Below are 22500 nucleotides of genomic sequence, written 5' to 3'. Positions count from 1 at the left end.
TTAATTAAAACATTTGCCTGAAATTTAAATTAGTACGTGAACTCTTCCGTCCCTTCTATAAATATTATCTGTATGTGAACAAAATGGTTTCAAGCGGGACTTGCTGTCAACATATATGTACAGGTTATCTCTCCTTGATATATTTCTGTAAGCCTTTGCGCACATTATTACTTCGGCACATTTCGGCCCTCCTCCGTAAATATGAGTTTTTGTTCTTGTTTTTTTTTTTTATTTCGTAAACAACGGAATACATAACAGTGCACGATATCCATAGTACAGCCTAGAAACACACAAATGGATGTCTTCTCAGGACTGCCTGTTTTCTTTTGTAGTATACAAACTTACTTACTTTCTAAAATGTGAGTATTATTTTTAATATCTCTACTGGAAAATAATAACCAACTCATCCCAGAATCAGAATTAACAACCATAAAAACGTGTCCCATTAACGGAATATTCTACTCGTTCCTGCAAATAGTAATACAGGTTGAAATAAAAACTTTCGTTCATAGTACCTACTAAAAGAAGCTAAAGCTTTTTTTGTCTGACACAAAGTTAACTCCTCGAAAAGTCATCTGTGAATGGAAACGAATTTGATTAAGACTGCCATCAGAGACACAACATGGATTTAGGGATATGTTGTATTGTAACGTGAAAGGAGACAGTGCGCGTTTGTCTCCTTTGTTCACCCAGCAGAGAATAGGTCTGGAACGTAAGCCAAAAACTTCTGACCTCGTGACCTAGTAACCCAGCAACGCCGCCAGCAACCGTGCCAAGACGCCCTAAGCTGCAGTACAGAGATCAACCCGACAACCACTGGAGAATAAGTTTGTCCAGCAGTGTTCCTAGATGCGTTGATAGAAAACATGGATAACTAGCGATGGGGGAAAAATCAGGGTAGATACAAATTAAATGAAGACTTAAGAACTCTTGCTGTGGCTGCCAGAAATAGACGGTCGGCTGACAAGGATTAGACAATGTTGGGGAAGGTTGATGTCTTGTAGTGGAAGCATAGAGACGTGATGATGCAGTGTGTGTGTGTGTGTGTGTGTGTGTGTGTGTGTGTGTGTGTGTGGTCCAATAGTCAGTGGAATAACACATATTTAGTGGCAATATTTTTCTTCTCACTGTCCATGTAAGGAAAAATTCTACTGATGTGTTTTCACGAAGGAGGAAGCGGGAGGAAGAGCCGTCTAGCTTTTCTTTTTTGTATTAGTATATTGATATTGCAGATTCGTTGAACGCTGTAATCCTTTCCATTAAGAAATATCGACGGCTTTCTATTGTTGTATCTCTCTCTCTCTCTCTCTCTCTCTCTCTCTCTCTCTCTCTCTCTCTCTCTCTCTCTCTCTCTCTCTCTCTCTCTCTCTCTCTCTCTCTCTCTCTCTCTCAAAACAATTCACTTCCTCTTCTATTCCTTTCGTTTCGTTTTTTGTTAATCCTTTCCACTCATGACTTGTTTTTGTTTTCCTGTTCACCTGATTGCCTCTCCTATTCAGTTCACTCTTCCCCAATCCTCTCCTCCCTCGACACTTTTTCCTTGCTCTTTTTCTTTTCCTCCTGCGTTATCATTTCTTCTTCCCTACCAGACAATTACTAATCCATCCACCTTTCGCCCTCGCTCTTGTTATCCTTCTTTTCATCGCAAAACCTACTCTTCCTCTTCCTCTTTCAATCTCTTACACGACAATCTTCCGCTGACCAGGATTTCGCCTCCATCTTTTTGCACGCTGACCGCTTTAACCTCCATTGGAAGAGCTCTGACCCACAGCCTCTCGATGGCCTCTGAAAAATGGTCTTCCTCTCACTAGTCTCTTTCTATCCCCATCCTCTTCACCCTATACGTTGTTTGTGTATTATACTCTCTCTCTCTCTCTCTCTCTCTCTCTCTCTCTCTCTCTCTCTCTCTCTCTCTCTCTCTCTCTCTCTCTCTCTCTCTCTCTCTCTCTCTCTCTCTCTCTCTCTCTCTCTCTCTCTCTCTCTCTCTTCCAAACGTATGTGCTGGAAAGGAGAACGACTGACTGATCGGAAGAGAAAAGAGAGATAAAATATAAATAAAATAATATTGATAATCAGAATAAAAGACTATAAAGGGAAGAGGGTGAAGACGGAGAATAACAAGAAGAAAGTAGAAATCAAGAAGAAGAAGAAGAAGAAGAGGAAGAAGAAGAAGAAGAAGAGGAGACTGATGTTAGTTCATTTATGCTGCTAATACTTGCGGTAACCGAAACAACACTAAGCAACTCCTCCCTTCTCCTTTGCAAATGACTGAGGGCTGAGTGCTTAGATGAAGGCTTTTTTGTAGCTTCCCTTATTTTCTCGTGCTCTTTCTGCTTGTAATCTGTCATCACCGGGTTCTAATTTATCCCCATTTAAGCAGCACAGAAGATACAGCAACGCCATATCGAAGGTATTGGCAATATATAAGAACTTAGTATATCAGAAAATTAAATTAATGGAAATGTTGATTAGTTAAAAAGAAAATTGATATGGTGTTGATGTTCTGAGATGAAGTATGAAAAGGAGGGAAGCGAAGACAAAGCAAAGGAAGAAAAGACAAAACAACAAGAACCAAAATTCAGCGCGAGAACAAAAAAAAAAAAAAAAGAATAAAAATGTGGTAGAGTGAAGGGAAATTGAAAACTAAAAGAAAACAGGTCACAAGATACTCCTTGTATGACGTTGCGATAGAATTTCGGGAAAGTAAATTGCTTTCGAGAGAAAGAAAAATAGGTACAAAAGAAAAGATGCAGAAAAAATGGAAAAGGGAAATAGCTTAAAAATTTTCCCTTTTTTTTTTGTGACAGTACGGTGGAATTTCACCTATGTAGATAAAACGAGGAAGGAGAAAGGGAGATAAAAACATTAAAGTCAAATGAAGAAGAGGAAAAAAATGGAGGAAATGCCTTGAAATTCCTTTTTATATGACATTACGTAGGAATTTCATGGATATAAACAAAACGTCCTTCACTATCCCCACCTCCCACTACGCTGGCACCATCACCGCCGTTAGCATCGCCACCACCACCGCCGCCAGCCACTGACACACTCACCGCCCACAGAGACTCGTTGTTCACCCTACTGTTCTCTTTCCGTAGCCCCTTGTGGGACGCCGAGGAAGGTTGGGTCTTTGTGGGGCGGCGAACTAATAAGCTTCTTCTTAAACCGGGTCCTCGAGGGTCCACAGAGACGCTGCGATGTGGTTTGGTGATGAGGGAGAAGGAGGAAAGGACAGCAAAGGGGTAAGTTGTTCCCGTGAAACGAAAGAAATGGGAGAGGGTTTGTTGTGGAGCGAGAACCAGGATAGGGAATGGAGGGACTTGTTGTTTCGGTGGAGGAGGGCAGTAGGGAAGGGGAGGAAGACGATACTGTGCATATAAAAGTGCAGGGGAAGCGCGTGGAAGGGTTTGTTGTTTGTTGTTGAGGGGAGTGGCAAGACGATACCGCCGGATGGAAGAGTGTTGCCCGGGGGACGGCATTGCCATAGAAGTAGGTCTCCGGGGGCTATTCGGGTCCAAGTGATACTTAGCTAAGATAATACGCGGGTGTGTGTGTGTGTGTGTGTGTGTGTGTGTGTGTGTGTGTGTGTGTGTGTGTGTGTGTGTGTGTGTGTGTGTGTGTGTGTGTAGAGGTATGATTGTGTTTACCTTTCAGATGTTTCTTTGAGACGAGAGAGAGAGAGAGAGAGAGAGAGAGAGAGAGAGAGAGAGAGAGAGAGAGAGAGAGAGAGAGAGAGAGAGAGAGAGAGAGAGAGAGAGAGAGAGAATGTCTCACGTATTTTGACTTTTAAGGTTTTGCTCCGTAAATACTCATATAGCTGTATTTAACGTTTTTGTATCTGTCATTTTCTCCATGCGTTTCGCCCCTTTGTCTGTCTGTCAGTCCATGTGTCTGTTAAAGCCTCTCTGGTGTATGCCTCCCTAAAGAGGAAAATGATGGAGGTTTTAATCATTCCTGTGCATCACCAACAAATGCACGCACTTAATCCATCCATAAATACATACACGATACATTTTTGAACGGTAATACAAATCTGGCTACTTGCGTTTCTGATGTAAAAATTAAAATGTGTGTGGCTTGTTCGTTCAGGTGATATTATGAATGTGAGGCTGTAACATTTTGTAACATATTGTATTAAAATTATCATAATGCTCACTAAATTCCTATTAAGATACAATAATTATTCTTGTGTTGTAATATCATTGTTTATAAAATCTGTTATTTTACTGTAATTTTGTTCCAGCGAGAATTGTTCTGCTTTTATCGTTCATATGAAATAAAAGCCAATGCATTTCAATACTGTGATAGCACTCCGTAAACATTACACTAGAAACGTGCCACCAAAAATTATTTGTAAAAAATACGAGTATGTTTACCCACATTATAGGGAACATGTGGCATTTTAATATGAATTTTGGAATAAGAATTTTATTTCTCGGCAACAGTGCTTCAGCAGCAGCAACCACTGAGGCGCTGCAGTGTTAAAGTATGAAAGAGGCACTCACCTGCTGTCTTGTGTGACTTTCCGGGAAAGTTCTTTCCTTATTTTCCTTTTATAATTCCTGGCGACAAACTCGTCCGTATCATGAACGTCCTTGGTTAAAAAAAAAACCCATCTTCTTTGTCTTTGGAAGTTACTGTTCCTTCTATTCCGTGGCGACTTGGCGTAATTACTTTTGTCATGGATTCTTTCAAAGCAGGAGTGTTCCGTGTCTGTTTTAACTTCAGTTTCGTCTCTAGTAACATGAAAAACACTGTAACGTGTGTGTGTGTGTGTGTGTGTGTGTGTGTGTGTGTGTGTGTGTGTGTGGAAAAGTGTGTAAGTGGGTGGGTGAGTGGTGTGTGGAAGGCTTTTTTTAATCCCTGTCACCTTAACCGATTGTTCCACGGTGTTGTTTGCCTCATGCATAATTATCATAAGGATATACGCACTTAATGACAGATCGTTCTACTCTCACACAATTCTTTCCGTTAATGTAAGGGAAGAGACAAATGTACGACGGAGAACACCTCAGTAGATTTCCAACTCACTTATCTCTGGCATTAACCGTCCAAGAAAAACTTAATTAATTAGACAGACCATCTTGGCGTGAAACAGGCGCTCATTCTGGACGTGTATGATAAGCGACGAGAGAAGTTTCTTGGCTTCCGCGAGACTTCTGATGGCGTTTAACTTTTTTTTTTTTAGAGATGTTATTTATTTATTTATTTATTTTATTAGATGGTTGACTGAATAATTGAGTTGAATGAGGCGTGTAGTGAAGTTGGGTAATGTAGTGGTGATAGTGATGGTGGTTGGGATTTTGCTACTGCTTGAGATGTTTATACTAATGATGTTGATAGTGGTGGTGATGAGTCTAAGGAGGAAGAGGAGGAGAAAAATGAGGAAAGCATGGAGAGTGATTGTGGTAGTAGTGGTGATGGTGGTGGTAGTGGTGGTTTAGGAGAGAGAGAGAGAGAGAGAGAGAGAGAGAGAGAGAGAGAGAGAGGAGCCTTTTACAGAGAAGTCTAAATATGCATGTGGCTCCTCCCTGTGTTTGGTGGCGAAAATGGATGGAGGAGGAGGATGTCGTGATGATAGTGATGGGAGGGACGCTAATGGTAATGATGATGGTGGAAAGGAGGAGAAAGGCACAAAGGAGCGGAGAAGGAAGGGGTCACGTGAGACGGTCCAGCCAGTAACAAGAGAGAAAAGTCCCCGGAGAGAAACCTCAAACTTGTTTCGTTACGACCTCGTTGCTCAAGTCACTCGTCACTTAATGAGGACTAGGCATTGCTCCGGTTCGTTCCCTTCACCTGGAGTCGCACGCTGATCACACCACTAATTATTATGAAAAAGTAAGATGATAAAGTTGTAATAATGATAATGGTAATTTTAACATCATGGGTTTTTTTTAACATGTTAAGTGGCATTCAAGAAAAAGAAAAAAGACTGTAAATGAAAATGAAACTGTAAAAATAATTTCTCTTTCACAGATAAGTATATCACACACATTTCCGCATTTCGTCATCCTTTACAGCGCCCGCTTCATGCATGACGAAGTCTATAATCTGTTTAAAGAATCATGATGTGTTGTGTCTGTAAATGTAGTTCTCTGAAACTTCCAGAAGCCATCCATGCGCCTCTCTCTCTCCAGCTCTGTTTCCTGCGCCTTTTCTGCGGGACAAAAGCTAGAAAGAATTGACACTGCAGAACCTGTAAAACCGCTCCAGACATGTAAATAAATGCAGTTTGTATTTTCTTACCATATAATGATATATGTGTAATAAATAGGAATGAAAAGAAAGAAATATCCAAGTAGTGACAAAATTTAATAAGCATCAGGACTCTATTGCTTTCTGTTTTTAAGTGACTTGAATCGTTTAACTTACGGCAAAAAAATATATTTTCGGCGACACAGGAACATGAAATAATGGCTTGCAGTTGTCAAGCTCTTCCAAATTGTAAGTGATTATGGACGGTAAGGTCACACTGAATAGTGACACGATCCAAGACGCATGCCAATCTTTCTCACTCTGCGATCAAGTTCATAAAGATTCTGATGCAGCACGAGTTGAATCTCAGCTGCGTGTGCTGTTTGATCGTGGAAATGCGAAGAGTAATGACAACTGCCCTCTTTAGCTTTCTAGACACCACTCGTTCTTTTTGACCCTGAAAGGAACGGAGACAGCATCGAAAATAAGGCACCAAGGGCGGCGACGCTGAGCCTGAAAACAAGACAGTCACGGCCATTGCAAAGGCGCGTTGTCCGAGGAAAGGAGCAGCGGGGCGAGTGCACGGCTCCAATGGTATAAATTCAGTTTGGCCTCAGTTAATGGAGACTTCACTGGGCGACCTGTGCCTTAAAGCGATGGAGCAAATTACGAGACACGTTCAAATGTCATTATTCTTCCGCTTTTTATTTCGCTCGATTTACGATTTTTTTTTTTTTTTAAGTCATCCATGATTCCCGTCATTACCTCATCACTGGCGGCCACACAAGGCTTGGTTGTATGCACCACATCTCCTGAGGGACGTCCTGCCGCGCCCCCTGGGAGGAAGGAAAGGCGCCACATTAGCAGGCTCGTGCCTTATCCCTCCCGGCAGTCGGCAAGGTCCGTGAAGCCCTCAGAAAATAGACTAATTCTTATCTCTATGCTTTCATTCTTTAAAAGCGAATACGTGTTGTTCGATCCATCTAAATTCTTATCACTTGGTGGTCAGCGAGTGACGAATGTGTACGCCATTAGTGAATCCGACATCCTTGTCTCTGGCCGAGCTTCACCTTCACAGCACACACGCTTATGGAACACTTTTGATCACACTTTTCTTACGTCAGATTTACATCATAAAACGTATCTCCATTTTGTGATGGAGAGAGAGAGAGAGAGAGAGAGAGAGAGAGAGAGGAGGGGGGTGGGGACATGGCGGCGACAACGACCCACTAAAGAGAGAAAGGTCATTCATGTCATATACGTACGAGCGCCAAGGGCATCGTGCAAGCTAAGTAAGTTTTCATTTATTTGTTTATTTTTTTGTTCATGGATAAAAGAGATAAAAAGTGCTCTTTTTGCTTTGATAAAAGTACACACACACACACACACACACACACACACACACACACACACACACACACACACACACACACACACACACACACACACACGAATAAACAAGCAAACAAAAAACACACACATACAAACAAATAACACACACACACACACATATATATATATATATATATATGTTTATTGACCACAGCAACAATGTACAAATAGAAATCTGATTAATAAATATTAATTTTTAAGACAATTCACAACCACTGTAGTCCATAAAAATAACTGATAGTAAAAAAAAACTAAAATTAGAACTAAAAACTAAAACAGAAGCATTAAACTAATGTAGATAAAACTGTAAAACGTACACTGATCTCAAATCTTAAACAATATTAAAGATGAAATCTAATACAACTAACACGATAAAAAAAAAAAAAAAATTTACAATAACAAACAAAACTTAAAAGGATTATTTAGAAGAATATATAAGAAAGAGACCATAGGCAATATCAAAAGACACTATTACAAACGCGTGCAATAAAGACATCCTTCAATAAAAGACACAAATTGAACATAAAAAAGTAATAGCTAAAAAAGAACTCAAAACAATGGTAATCAAAACAAACTACCAACATTTCCTCAGAAAATCAACATACTATAAAAGGGTTATAAACACATCATGAAATTTATATATTATACAACGAACTAAAAACAATAATGATAAAAGCAACTATCAATATTTCTTACAAAACAACAACAACGAACTATATTAGGTCTTAAATACATCCAAAATTTTATATATTATACAACATCTTTCATTATTATCATATTTATCTGAGAATAGGTCTTGAATATTAGCAAAGTTATACATTTCTCTCAGATGTTCGGTGAGGATGCAGTGTTGTGTTACATGTGGTTCTGTTTGTATTTCACCACATGGACAAAGTCTTTCTTCTAATGGCAATCTTCCCCGACCCCTTCTGTTCCACCTTCCCACCTCTACTGCGAGGGAATGGGCGGACACACGGAACCTCGTGAACGCAGCTCGATGGTGTTCATTTACATGTGTCTTTCCTTTATATACTGAGTGAACAGAAAGGTCGGGGTTGATTTCTTTATACGTTATACGCTTTGATGAAGTTGAGTGTAAGATACCAACTTTTAACTCCCTGACTCCCTCTTCTATGTCATCGTGTACAACATGTAACAAGTTGTCTATATAAGCTCGAGTCTGGTAATCATGATTCATGGAAATCTTTAAGGACAGTGCAAGTGGGTCATCCTGCATTCTCTGTCTCTCCTTCCACATCTTAGAAAAGAAGTGTCTCTGCCTGCTCCTAACTAATGCCTGTAGAGGTGGATAACCAGTCTCCAGGTAGCAAACATCATTACACGTTGTAAGTCTCACGTCTAGTAAGCATTTAAGTGACCAATTGTAGAGTTTTATAACTGGCCTTAGATCCGCATTCAGCCAGGACTCACAGCCGTATAGAATAGCGGACATTAAACAAGCATCAAAAACGCGTTTTTTTATTTGAAAAGGAATATCATTATTCTTTTTTAAAAATGAAATAAATTTCATAACGTGACCCATCTTAGAATCGGCATGAGCCCTGACTGATGCTGAGACCGATCCATCAGCTGTGAAAGGGGAGCCCAGATATATATAGCGGGTGCACCGTTCAACCACTAACCCGTCAATATGTAGAGACTCGTTGTCCTCTGGAGTGCCGTGTATCACAAAGAATTTCGTCTTAGATGCGTTCACCTTCATTCCGTACTCCTCACAAAATCGTTTCGTGAGCGAAAGCTTCCTAATCATTCTATCACGCGATGTTGACAGCAGCACGGTGTCATCCATGAGTATCAGGACGTGTAACCATTTTAAAAAGCTGTCATCCTCACAGTTTTCTTTCACTAATTTAATCAAATCATTAACATAAATTACAAAAAGTAGGCAGGATGTTGGAGAGCCTTGGCGAACTCCCAGGGTGGTAGCGAAAACTGCGGTACCAATGACACTCTCGGTCACACTATACATGGCTCCAATAACACCCAACATCACCACTCCACAACCTAAACGTTTCAAAATTCGTATTAAAATATGCCTTGGCACCAAATCGTATGCTTGGCTAAAATCAATAAAAGTAACAAATAATTTCTTTTTCTTCTTTCTGGCTAAATCAGTTAAAATACGCAACGTCACAACGTGCTCTAGACAACCGCGTCCTCTTTGTGCCCCCGCTTGTTCCCGATACGGCGTGAACCAACGTTCTAACCTCGAACACAACACCATATCAAATAATTTGGAAATGCTGTTTATTATACTAATGCCTCTATAGTTTCTTGCGTCTCTCTGGTCACCTTTTTTGTGTATGGTGAAAACTTTAGCCCTAGTCCAAGATACAGGATACTGTGCTGTAGTAAAAACCATATTAAACAGTGATACGATGAGCATTAGCCAGTGAAGAGGTAACAACTTCAAAACTCCAGGTGCAATACCGTCCGGACCACAAGCTTTGTCCGCTTTAATGTTATTAACCTGAGTACTGACCTCGCCAAGGGTGATCGGATCATCTAAAACAGGAATCGAAACCGACGAGTCCCTGTATTCTTCAGTGATATTATTTCTGGCAGCACCCATTAATTCTTCATAGAAATTCTTAAATTCTTCATCAGTAGGCCTGACACCTGTACGGGTATCCTCCTGCAAACAACCTTTCCAATTAATGGCCTGCCACACTCTTCTATCATCCCTGTCTAGAAGCAGCCTGTCCCAGCGGGCCAGGCTGCTGTCACTCTGAGTACTGACTCGACCCTCATCCCTCACTACACGGCTGCTTCTCGCACACTCATACAAGACATCAGAAATATTTTGGGCAAAGTTGTTTACATCATTTACATTTTCATAATTAGATACATCAAGACTATTCACATTTACAAGAAATGTATCATGACTAACGTGAGAAAACTTTACGGGTCTGCGCACCAGTGGATCACGCTCCTCACTACTGATTAGTGACGCATGACCACCAAGATAACAAGCTCTCTTGTACAAACAGTCTATACTAATAGGTGGAACTTTAACATCTATGCTAATTGGAGCATGATCCGATGGCAAGCTTTCCACATTATGTACACGAAAGGACTTAACGTTACTGATAGCTTCACATGACACCAAGCAAACATCGAGTTCCGAAATCCAATTTTCACCTTTGCGATATGTTTTCCCACTTTTGAAATAGTTAGTTGGTGTTTTTAGATTATTTACAACCAGTAACTTGTTGTCTATACATATTGAGGATAACACGTACGCATTCTCGTTAGGGTTGTTCACACAGTCCGAAACAACAGGGTACTCGTAGGAGTGAGCATTCGGCATTTCACTTAAGGCGGGTAGCTCACGAACATATTTACCAAACTTACAGTTCAGATCTCCCATTAGTAAGTACTGACAGTCACTATCACTGACCCTCTCTTGAATGGCTGCAAACGACTGCTGTGTAAAATACTCAGAATCATATGGCGGAATATAACAAAAGCCAAAAATTACATAAGGAACACATCGGAGCCTCAGCCATATCTGATCATTAGTACTATAATCAATGCTAGTTACGTGATTTGCTAAGTAATTCTTCACCATGACAACCACTCCTCCTCGATGGGAAGAAACACTGTTCACACGTCTAAAAGTTACATATCCAGGCAAGTTTACATTCAGTGGTGTTTTCGTCTCACTTAAGCTGATAATATCATAATCCAACAGGAGTGTCTGCACATGTGATTTTTCCAACTTAGTTTTTACTGCATTAATATTCCATGCCATAATTTTGACATATTTCTCACCTTGTCGCTGTGGTCTTTCTAAAAAGACATCAAGCTAAATCTGTCGATCACTTCTCTGTCTCTATACAATTGACGTTCCTTGTAATTGATGTAGATGTTACAACCAGCATTCTCGGGTTTTTCTTTCTCTGTTTTCTCTGCGTCTTTTAATCGCTTCCACTCTTCCCTTACTGCTGGATGCGTATCTTTCTTTACAAAAATCCGCTTGAATGTCTCACCGGCGTCTTTCAGGTGTTTTGCTCGTTCCAGCACGGCGTCACGGTCCTCTCGAGAAGCCACTGTGACCAGAACGGGTCGGCGCCGCCCTCCCGCTCGTCCCAGACGTCGTGAAGTCCTTACGCCCACTGACGAGCCAATCGCTGTCCACACTTTCTGGATTTTTGCACCATCAGTAGTAGCGCCTTCCAGACTTTCCTGATCTTCAGGAATGCCGAGTAATACAAGGTTGCATTCCCTTGCTTTCCGGTCTATATCCTCTAGGAATCTCTGCTGTCTTGCAATGACCTCCTGCTGCTTAGTCACTTGGTCTTGTAATTCTCGTACTTGCCGATTAATGGGGCTATCTGGAGATTTGAGAGCCTTTTTTATGTCTGCAACTTCGGCGATCAGTGCTGTCAACTGTGTCACTACTGCCAGGTTTGCATCATCAGATTCTGGTGCTGACAGTATACTCTGTATCAAATCTTCCTTACGAATTGTGTTCAGTTGATGCTGTGACAGCTTTCTAAGTTCAGCCAGCGGTCTCAGAGCCATAATTATCAAAAGGAAGAACTCAAGATCGTAAAGAGTGACAATCAAAGAAGCGTCTCCGTTGCCTGGCAACACAGTGACGTCATAAGACTTTAGTGCGCATGCGCAGAACTGGGCCGTCGGGACAAGGGGGGTGTTAGCCTGGGATACCAACTTTTAAGGCTAAATTTCGGCTAAGTCCAACACCCTTCATGCACCCGAACTGCACCAACGTTCTCTTACATGAAAGAAGAAGGTCAGATTGAGGTAGGCAGGCAGGCAGGCAGGCAGAGGGCAGGCCAGTCTAGAATTTACTGCAGGGAGAGGCAGGTCGGGCAGGCAGGCTGGCCACACACACCTCACACCAGACATACGGACGGACAAAAAAAAAAAAAAAAAAAAAAAAAACACACACACACACACACACACACACACACACACACACACACACACACACACACTGACACCCACACACGCGCGAAGGATAGACCAGCCAAAGCACCAGCGGTCATCAGGGACATTGTCAACATGGCAACTATACGCAGTTCTGAATGTTTTATTATATCATACCTGTACTTTATGTTTAATATCATAAATCTAATAGACACATGCCAAGAGTAGACACGTACTGGGCATTACCACGAGCCAAAATAATTGCCAAGTCTTTATTTATCGTTTTTTTTCTTTTATCTGCAATACTGGCTCATAAGGAACGAAGTGAATAATTGTATTGTTTTTAAGAGTAGGCAAACTAACAGACTGAGGATGCTGTTAACTCAATTTCAAAGGTTTCATTCTCCTGATTCTCTTAACTTTTGAGATCAGGAAGAGTTGAGTGACAATCTTTTCAGCGCACAGCTTCTCTATCCCGAAATTTACCTTTGTTTTCTTTTGTTGATGATCTGTTTTGGCATAACCTGAAAACTAGACTTAGATATGTCTTAGAAGTTCCCTGGACAGACGAAGAGATGTTTTTTTTTATAAGTTGTCTTTGATTTCTCGCTATTCTTGGACTCATATTCGCCTTATAAATTAGTGCAAGATGTACAACTCAAGTAGACACCAATAATAACAAAAATATTGGCGAAAAATCAGTATGAAGTGTAAAGATTGTACTCAGGGCATGAGCACCTTTCATAAACTTCGCATTATTAATAAGAATATTAAGAAAAGAAATTAGCGTAATAATATCTTCCATATATTAGATGATGCCTTCATCAGCAGAGGCCTTCGTCTTCATTAGTTTTCCTTTGTGTTCCTCGCGATATAGTATCTGCTTTCGTTCCCGACCCTGTTCCTGCCGCCTCTTCTTTGCAGTTCAACCCTATGGCGCAAAACCAGCGGTGCGAAAAATCTGTAGAGTAGAGAAACAAAGTTATGGTAATGGAATACCATGCACGCTCTTATAGTTAAGATTTTGACAGCTTCAGCTTCTCCCACCACCTACGCCTTTTGTATAATTAATTATCCAGTGTTTTCCTGGTGGAAGTTACTAGTAATTTTAAAGATGACAAGATCACTGTTGTTTGGTGATCATTAGAGAAGAATACCACACGTGTAGAGGAAGTTGGTGTACTTGTAATATTGATTTTTACCTCATTCAGTGGGAGGAGTAATCATATATACCACCAACAACAAAAAAAAAAAAAATGAAAAACAAAACAAGCACCATCTGTCTGGAATTATGATCAAAACGCTAGAAATACGAGTTTGTTTGCTTCACGTCGGAGGAGGAAGATACAGATGCTTGGAATAAAAGAACATGAATGCTTTGGAGACACATGATAGTTGTAGGATAAACAAATCAAATAACGTTAAAGAGAATAAGAGATTTTCTAAGACGTGGCAGTAATTCAGCACGAGTGTTCAGGTATACACTGAACACCTTCAGCAAATACAAGCAAGACAACAAATACAAGATAAAATCATAACCAAATATGTATTTCTGAAACATTCTGCTCTTTCCCTTCTTGCCGAGGACGCTCAGATGCCAATGTTTTTATTCATTTATTTATTTTTTTTCACATGACAGATTATTTACAGAAAAATAAATCACCTGACGGAATTCCTTCTTTAATGTCCCGTCATACGGACGTCAGTAAAAATTTATCCCAGTGAACAAGGAAAAATAATTACCTATTCAAATTCAAGAGTTTTTTTTTTTTTTTTTTTTTTTTTTTACACTGAGGCGAATCGACAAAGAGTAACTTGCATAAGTAATTCTGATTTTGGCATTTCAGGATTCAGTGACGTGTGATTACATTCAGCGTTACTTGATGCCGGAATTATTAAAGACTGAGAGTAACTTTTTACAATTTCTGCCTTTGAAGTCTATGTTTGGATTTTTCTTAGTGTCATAAAGTACGCGAACAATGAGAAAGGAGGAAATGAACGCATAGCCTTTGATCTCCCAAATACGCGCGCTCACTCTCTCTCTCTCTCTCTCTCTCTCTCTCTCTCTCTCTCTCTCTCTCTCTCTCTCTCTCTCTCTCTCTCTCTCTCCTCAGCATCACTTTCCCAAACACTTTCCTCGTTTCTCAGGGACCCTTTTCACTGTTACCTTTGTGGTCTCTGAAACTGGCAGTAGTAGGGACCCGTATTTCCACTAAAGCTTCTCCCACGTGCTCGCCCAACCATCTTAAGCACACGAAATCTTCAGCACCAGCCGTCCCTCGAATCTCAGATCCTTACTTTTAAGCGCTTCCCTTAAATTATGGAAATTATGGTAATGCCTTAATCCTCGCCTTCATGAAAGTGGTGGCCTTGGCAACTGAAAGGACGGTGGTGGTGGTTGTGGTAGCGAAGGGTGGTGATCGTATGCAGCTTCCCTTCCTAGTGTGAGGCTTTAGCATGCAGTGAAGTTAAAAGAAAAAGTATCATATGAAGAGAAAGAAAAGAAAATCGGGTCTTGTCTTTTTTGATAACACGAATGTAAAAGAAAATATGAAAGCAAAATGTCGAGTTGGGAGTCATATTATGAAGGAAGAGAAAATATACTCGTAATTGGATGTTTTCTTTTTGATAACTCAGCAAATAATTAATAAGTTAAAGAATAATCTTTAAAGTTTTGGGAGACAAAAGAGAGGGAAAGAATAAATAACAATGACGAAAAATGCAGGTACACAGTGAAGAAAGAGAGCTAAAAATCACAATGCAGAAACGAAAATGTGGCAGTTAGAATTATGTAAACGGAAAAAGAAAAAGTTAATGAAATTATCTTCAAAATTTGGTAAATAAGTGAAAGAATAAAAAGACAAAGACGGAAATAGAGACAGACTTTAAAGAAACAAGAGAACTCAATATCACAACGCAGAACGAAGACAAGATAGTTAGAATTATGTAATCTGAATAAGAGAAAAGCTACAGAATTTCAATGTGGAGTGGATAAATGGAGAGTGCAGTTAAATGTACATTAATAAATTGAGACTGAAGTGAATATAATATAAACAAGGAAGAGAAAATCGTAGCAAAGGTGTACCCAGATCGGAATGGTGTGAGTAAGAATGAAATGAAGAGCAGTATAGCAATCGCTTTTGTGAATACTGAAGGTGAAAGTTTATTGTGCAATTTTTTGTAAATGGCTTGAGGGAGTTAGAACACTGGGTGAGGAACAGAAAGGCTTCCGTGTAGACAGAAGACCAGAGGCTAATATCTTTTATTTGTGAATTGAATGTACTACTACTACTATTACTACTACTACTACTACTACTACTACTACTATTACTACTGCACGCAGGTGTAGTTGGTTAAGTTGTTGAGGAGAAAAGAGGAAAGAAGAAGAAAATGTAGAGAAATAGGAAGAATGACACGATTAGTAAAATGATGCAACGGTAAAAAAAAAAAAATTATGATGATCTCAGTTATAATGATAACTATGAAGGTCACAAAAAAGGCACAAAAAATTATATATATATATATATATATATATATATATATATATATATATATATATATATATATATATATATATATATATATATATATATATATATATATATATATATATATATATATATATATATATATATATGAAAAATTAAAGTGTAATTAGAGATTTCATCATTAAAGGAAAGAAAAACAAGGAAGTAATAGGAGGAAAGGAAAATAAAGAAACAGAGAAAGGACACAGGAGAAAATTAGATAAAATGGGGAGGAAGAAAGAACACAAGAAGAATAGTAGGAAAATTAAAAGGAGAGTAAAAAAAGGTGTGATATTTTAATATTTGACGTGGCATCTTTAGAATTCAAGAATTACCTTTCAGGAATCTGAGAGAGAGAGAGAGAGAGAGAGAGAGAGAGAGAGAGAAACATAGCAACCAAGAAAAATACTAAAATTAATCTTTCTCGTCCTCTTTCCCACATCTCCCATATTTTTTCTTTCTCTCCTTCCACCCTTCCTTCCCACTCCTCCGCCTCTTCTTTCTCTTCTGTCAATTCCCTTGTCTTTCTCTTTTTTCACCTCCACTTCCTTCATCTCCACCTTCCGTTCCCTCCCATTTCAGCCCTTGCATATCACATCAGCAGAACGTGAAGCAGAAAATGGAAAGATAAAACTGGCCCAGGCCACATCGGAAGAAACGACGCGTAACTTGATCTGAGGGCAGTCCCAAGGGCAGAGAGGCGGGGAGAAGGGACAGGGGAGCGGGGAGGCGTTGCGAGGGAAGGAGGAGAAGGAAGGTGCGTGGCAGGTAGTCAACCCGGCCCTACAAACCCGCCTGTGAAGGACACCACCTGCCAGAGGAACGTCTTGGCGAGCACAAAAAAAATAGACGTAACTTGTGGCGTTCCATGAAATGCGTTTTTTCCGGGTACATTTGAAGTAAATAGTTTATCTATTTTTCTCTCTCCCTCTTGTCAAACGTAGTAGTAAAATTATTTGTCATGAAGGAGCTTTACGAGAAGATCAAACAAATTTATGGGTGTGGATGATAGGTGGAGATTTGGAACTTTGTTTCATGCAGGGACTGACACGTGTTATAGACTTGAGGGTTTCCTGCACCTCCCGTTATGTTCTTTTGCTCTTATGTTCTTATAGATTATGTTACATAAGGGAGGGTTAGCTTTTATTCTGCAATGAAAATTAAGAAATGAAGATACCTTTCTGTCATATGCGAGTGCAAAATATGAAGGAAAATACAAATTAAAGACCACAAGATCAGAACTTTCCCAGTTGTAAATAATATTATAACGTTGACGCCGAGCACAGGTGGCTATAACCTTGAATATTTTATGTTTAGCATGAAAATATTTTATCTGTGGAAAACAAGCAGTTTATACCAAACAAGAAACTGCGTAACAGGGCGGAAGTTGAGTAGCCCAGCCCTGCTCTTTTCTCAAGCTGAAATCCCTTCCTTGATATTATAAGTCCATGTATAAATGTCATGGGAGAATGCACGTGTATATTTGAATGGAGCTTTACTAATCGTTCGCAACCGTATTTCTCTATTTATCTATTTTTAGATAAATGCTTGGAGATAATAAATATTTCTTTCAACTATTATTTAAGATAATGTGTTTATATGATCACAGCTGTTTTTTCCTATAACAAAAACGATAAAGTAAATGCTAATGGCTTATTAATTGCCCCACTAAATAACATTCATATTCATCTCGCACAGAGATATCCAATTGTTTTGGTGTTATGTTGTAACGTTTTTCATTCCATAATCAGACAGGAATGATGATGGTGTACCTGCTGAAATCGACAAAAGTAATGAAAAGTTGATAAAAATGAATGGAAATGACTATATTCAGTGTTTTTTTTGTTTTTTTTTTATAAGTGACTGGGTGAGTGCGTCACTGTTTCTTGCAATAGCAGTTTGTGATACCTGGAAATTTTAAGTGATTGCTCGACATGGAACACTCAAAACAACACAAACGGAATAGGAAACATTATAGTCTAGACACTAAATATAAAAGATAAATATTAAAAGAGGAAAAGAAGAAAACATTAAAAATTAAAAAATAAACATTATATATTAAATTCGTCAGCTTCCTACGTTAGATAAAAGGATTGATACTGATAAATAAGAATACGAAAAAAAATGTGCAATCTGCAATCTGAATGAAATAAGTGTATTTCTAAAACACTCTAAAGCAAACATTTGAAAATATGAAATGTTCCTTAAAATTACTGAAATAATTATCAGTCCCTCAAACATGTAATGCAGTGAATAAACAAAGGAATAAAGGCATAAAACAGAAATATAGGTCAATGCCAAACACTCTAATAGAAAATATTACGGGAAAAGGAAAATGTTTATCATCAATAATAAATAATTAGTGAAAGATGAAAAAAAATGTTGCATTCGTGACCAGTCGATCAATATATACATTCTTTTCGTCAGGATTTTCAAGGTACAACAACAACAACAACAACAACAACAACAACAACAACAACAACAACTACTACTACTACCAACAACAACAACAACGACAACAAAATGCAGACTCATACTGTGAAATTAAATAATAGTAAATTTATATCGAACTGAAAATTAATGATACAAAAGCGATTCGTGTGAAACGGTGTATTTGCTTCTGTCAGTCACTGGTTCACTTTATTCTTATGAGATCTAGTTTAGTATTATGAGGGCTTAACCTCTTATTTATAGAAGAAAGGGAAAAAAATTAAGTGGCACTCTATAGGTATTCGTAAGGTACACTAAGTAATAGGAGTAAAATTTGTATAGATGAGAAGGACCATACAAGACAAGGCAAATACAAATGAAAGGCGGGAAAACAAATACAGATGGAAGGGAGATATAAAATGCTTCCGTGTAGAAGAATAGCATGTTCTTCATGTCCTCCATCCCTCTGTGTGATGAGGCGATTAACTCGTAAAAAAAAAAAAAAAAAAACTATGATTATGAATGATGTTTTTTTCGTATTTTTCTATTAGCGGCGTGAAGGCAATGCTTTGTTTCTGACGCTTAAACTGACCTTTTAAGCTTCTAGGTAGGAAAAAACTAATGAAGAAGTATACATAAAAAGTTATTAAAAGTTGTAAAGTGTAGTAAGGCTAAATTACATTTCCTCTTCCTTCATTCTTCACTTGCCAACGATTTTCGACTAATATGGTGGCACAATACCAGACCTTCCTCACTTCTCTTACTCCGTAGTCCAGATGTTACTTTTAAAGGGCCGACATCTCAGGGACACTCGGGGCTTTCAAACACGTGGTGCTGCTCAGCGTGCCGGACTAAGTGCAGGTGACAGTCCAAGGCTGACTCGCTGCATAGGGAAGGAGACGCTTTGGAAGAGACGTGTCAGCTGATAAACCGCATTAAACTGAAATGTGGCGTCGATTTCGTGGAGTAGACGAGCACTGTTGGCTTATGAATAGTTCTTAGAGGGGAGGGCGAAGGTTATGAATATGAGAGCGGAGTTGTAGAGTTTAGAAGAGGTTTGTTGGAGAGTCAGGGTGAGCGGATTTAGAGCTAATGAAGGATATTGGATTGTGAAGTATGAGTTAATTTTAGCGTGGGTGGAAAGTTACGAGTCTCAGTGCTAACTTGTAAGTGTTGGAGAAGAGTTATTGAGGAGAAAAAAATGGAAAGTACAAGACTGGTGGAGAAGGGAGAGTTAAAAGCGTATGAGTCGTAAAGATTTGTGAAGGGTAAGGGAAAAACTGGAAACTAACGCAATATTACGGAAGTTATATTAAGAGGGGGGAAAAAAAGTGTTTGTCTCGACGATCGTGGGAGGTGAGGAGAGAGGAATGAAGAGCGGTGAAAGATATGAAAAGAGTCGTGGAAAGAGAGAGAGAGAGAGAGAGAGAGAGAGAGAGAGAGAGAGAGAGAGAGAGAGAGAGAGAGAGAGAGAGGTTGGAGAAATTTGCATAGAGCGCAAGAGTATTATCCGTGGAACGTGATGAAGAGAATGTGGGAAATTGAAAAGGAAAGGAAAAACGAACGATAGACGGAAAAAGTGAAAAGTTTGAGAAAAGTAAAAATGGAGGATAAATGGGTCTTGGGAAAATTGGTGCAAGTCTATAATGGAACAAAGCGTTTGTGAGCAAAGACAATATCCATAATGTAGAAGTATAGATATTAAAGGAATATATTTGTGGGATTAAATACTGCATTGTTTGGCAAAATGTATCATTACGTACGCCTACAAGTAGGCAGGAGGGCAAAGGCGAAGGTTGGGTTGTGGGGTTTTGCTACAAAGCTAGTGGTAAAATAACAGTAAAAATTAAACACTAATATTCCTTGAAGTAATTACATCAATGTCTACTGCAGCAATTCCTGGGATATTTACGCCGGAAAGATAAAATGTGAGTTGTGGATTGCTCGCTATGAATTCGTCTAGTCAGTATATTTTTATTTTTGATAATATTATTGTCGACATTTTGTGCGGGTAGGTCTCCAGATATTTGCATAGTGACTAAAGGAAAGCATTTAGCGTCATTTCATTTGAATCGTTTACCGCCAGCCTTAAATCCGATATTTTTGATAACGTTTAATTGCTCAACTGTGAAAATCATTTCGCGTTAATGATGTCAGATCCTCCATTAAAAGTCAGACTTTTATCAAGACACTTCCCAGTCTTCCTTTGGATAAGCTCAACTTATTTTCTCGAGGAAGAGGAGGAGGAAGAAGAGGAGGAGGAGGTAGAGGAGAATGAGGAGGGAGATGAGGCGGATAAAGAGAAAGAGAAGCAGAAGGGATTGGAGGAAGGACTTACTATATGACACATTTAAGTCACAAAAAGGAGTGGTTAAAAGGAAGCGTCATCGTAATTTTTGACTCTCCTGTGTGTGTGTGTGTGTGTGTGTGTGTTATCTCGCATTCTTCACCTCACACTAAAGTTCATGACTGGAGAACGCCGCGACGGCCGGTTTGTTTTTACCCGGGGCATGATGGGACGTGTGTGAGGGATGAAAGGCTCATACAGGTATTTAAAGAAGCCGAGTCATCAAGGCGCATGAAAATTCCACGTTTCAGGAGACATATTAAATGCTCTCACTGCAAATTACGAGATGTTTTTTGCAGTAAGAGAGAGAGAGAGAGAGAGAGAGAGAGAGAGAGAGAGAGAGAGAGAGAGAGAGAGAGAGAGAGAGGAGGGAGTAAGTTGATATTGACACGCACACAAGCTCGGCATTATAAGCTTATCTCTGGTGTGAAGGAGGGGCGACTTAGACACCACCATTCTCACTCTTGCTTACCAAAACATAGGACCAGTGTAAACATAATGCACTGATACTCATAACCCCTCCTTTTATATATCGTGGTAACAACAGCCAATTTTCTCACATCATTTATTATTCCGTGTCCTGCGCAGCCAAAGTGAAGATGATATTGTCTATTCATAAACTCTTCTTTATTTCCTTGCATATCTTGGTAACAGCAGCCAGTTTTCCGCCATCATTTATTATTCAGTGTCCTGCGCAGTCAAAGCCAAAAGTAAAGATAACTATTGTTTTTTTATCTTTTTTTATTATTATTCTATTGTTTTAATGGTAGATGAAAAGCATGTAAGGAATGAAAGGCAGGAATTGTACTGTAGAAGGAAATGTTTATATGCATACTTACACTGTGCGTTTCTGCTTGTATGTATGTCTGTATGTATGTATGTGTATTGTATGTATGAATATTTCGCTTCTGGTGCTCCTGTTAAATTTCCAGTCTAGTTCTGTTTCAATATAGCTTGGAAATAAATCAAATGTAGCATGTGTGTGTAAAATATTAATGTGTGTGTGTGTGTGTGTGTGTGTGTGTGTGTGTGTGTGTGTGTGTGTGTAAAGGACTGGAAATACAAAAAAAGGGATGCATTTATGCTTATTCTGTTTACACCCCTTCGCTATCACCACCATCACCAGCAACAGCACCACACCACACCAGACGCGTACATGCAGACCACCACATTCATCACCATTACATCACACTACACCTACACTTCTGATCCACACCACACACTACACCACACTAACAGATCTACATGCCACCACCACTGCCACCAAACATCACAGCACACCATACAAGACTAACCTCCGTCTCTCCACCAACACCAGCACCACACGAGCACCACCACTCTCTCTAACATCCCCCAAGACAACACAGTAAAGCGAGTAATTCCCTAAGCTTCACATAAATCATAGTCTAATGAGTAAACACGAATTTTAATCATGTCAACACACTTTAACTGAACATACAAGCGTTTGAACAATATTGACTCAGAAAACATACAGCCAGTCAGTCCAGCCCTCACTTCAACACGATGCATATTTAATAATAGAAATAATTGTCATGTGCGAATATCAAAGCCACTTCTTCCGCTTCTCGTATTACGCCTCGATGTGATATAACTTATCTGAACTGTGCCCTCCACCACCACCACCACCGCCGCCGCCACCTACCACCACCATCACAGCCTCGACTAAGGAAG

General features: G+C 39.4%; 1 protein-coding gene across 9 annotated transcripts in view; it reads left to right on the top strand.

Moving 5' to 3' along the window:
* The window catches only part of LOC135107478 (prostaglandin D2 receptor-like), a 158785-nt gene that overhangs the window by 110441 nt on the left and 25844 nt on the right, over nucleotides 1–22500 (top strand). The window contains exon 1 of one of the 9 annotated variants that reach the window (XM_064017375.1): nucleotides 3404–3489. The exons of the other annotated variants lie outside the window; for them this stretch is intronic. The gene's annotated coding sequence lies outside the window, so the exon portion shown is untranslated. Of the gene's footprint in view, nucleotides 1–3403; nucleotides 3490–22500 lie in introns of those variants that run through there. 9 annotated transcript variants of the gene reach the window in all.

The sequence above is a fragment of the Scylla paramamosain genome, chromosome 15 (genome assembly GCF_035594125.1).
Source record: "Scylla paramamosain isolate STU-SP2022 chromosome 15, ASM3559412v1, whole genome shotgun sequence".
NCBI classification, from domain to species: Eukaryota; Metazoa; Arthropoda; class Malacostraca; order Decapoda; family Portunidae; genus Scylla; species Scylla paramamosain.
This window is presented reverse-complemented; position numbering and strand designations above follow the sequence as displayed.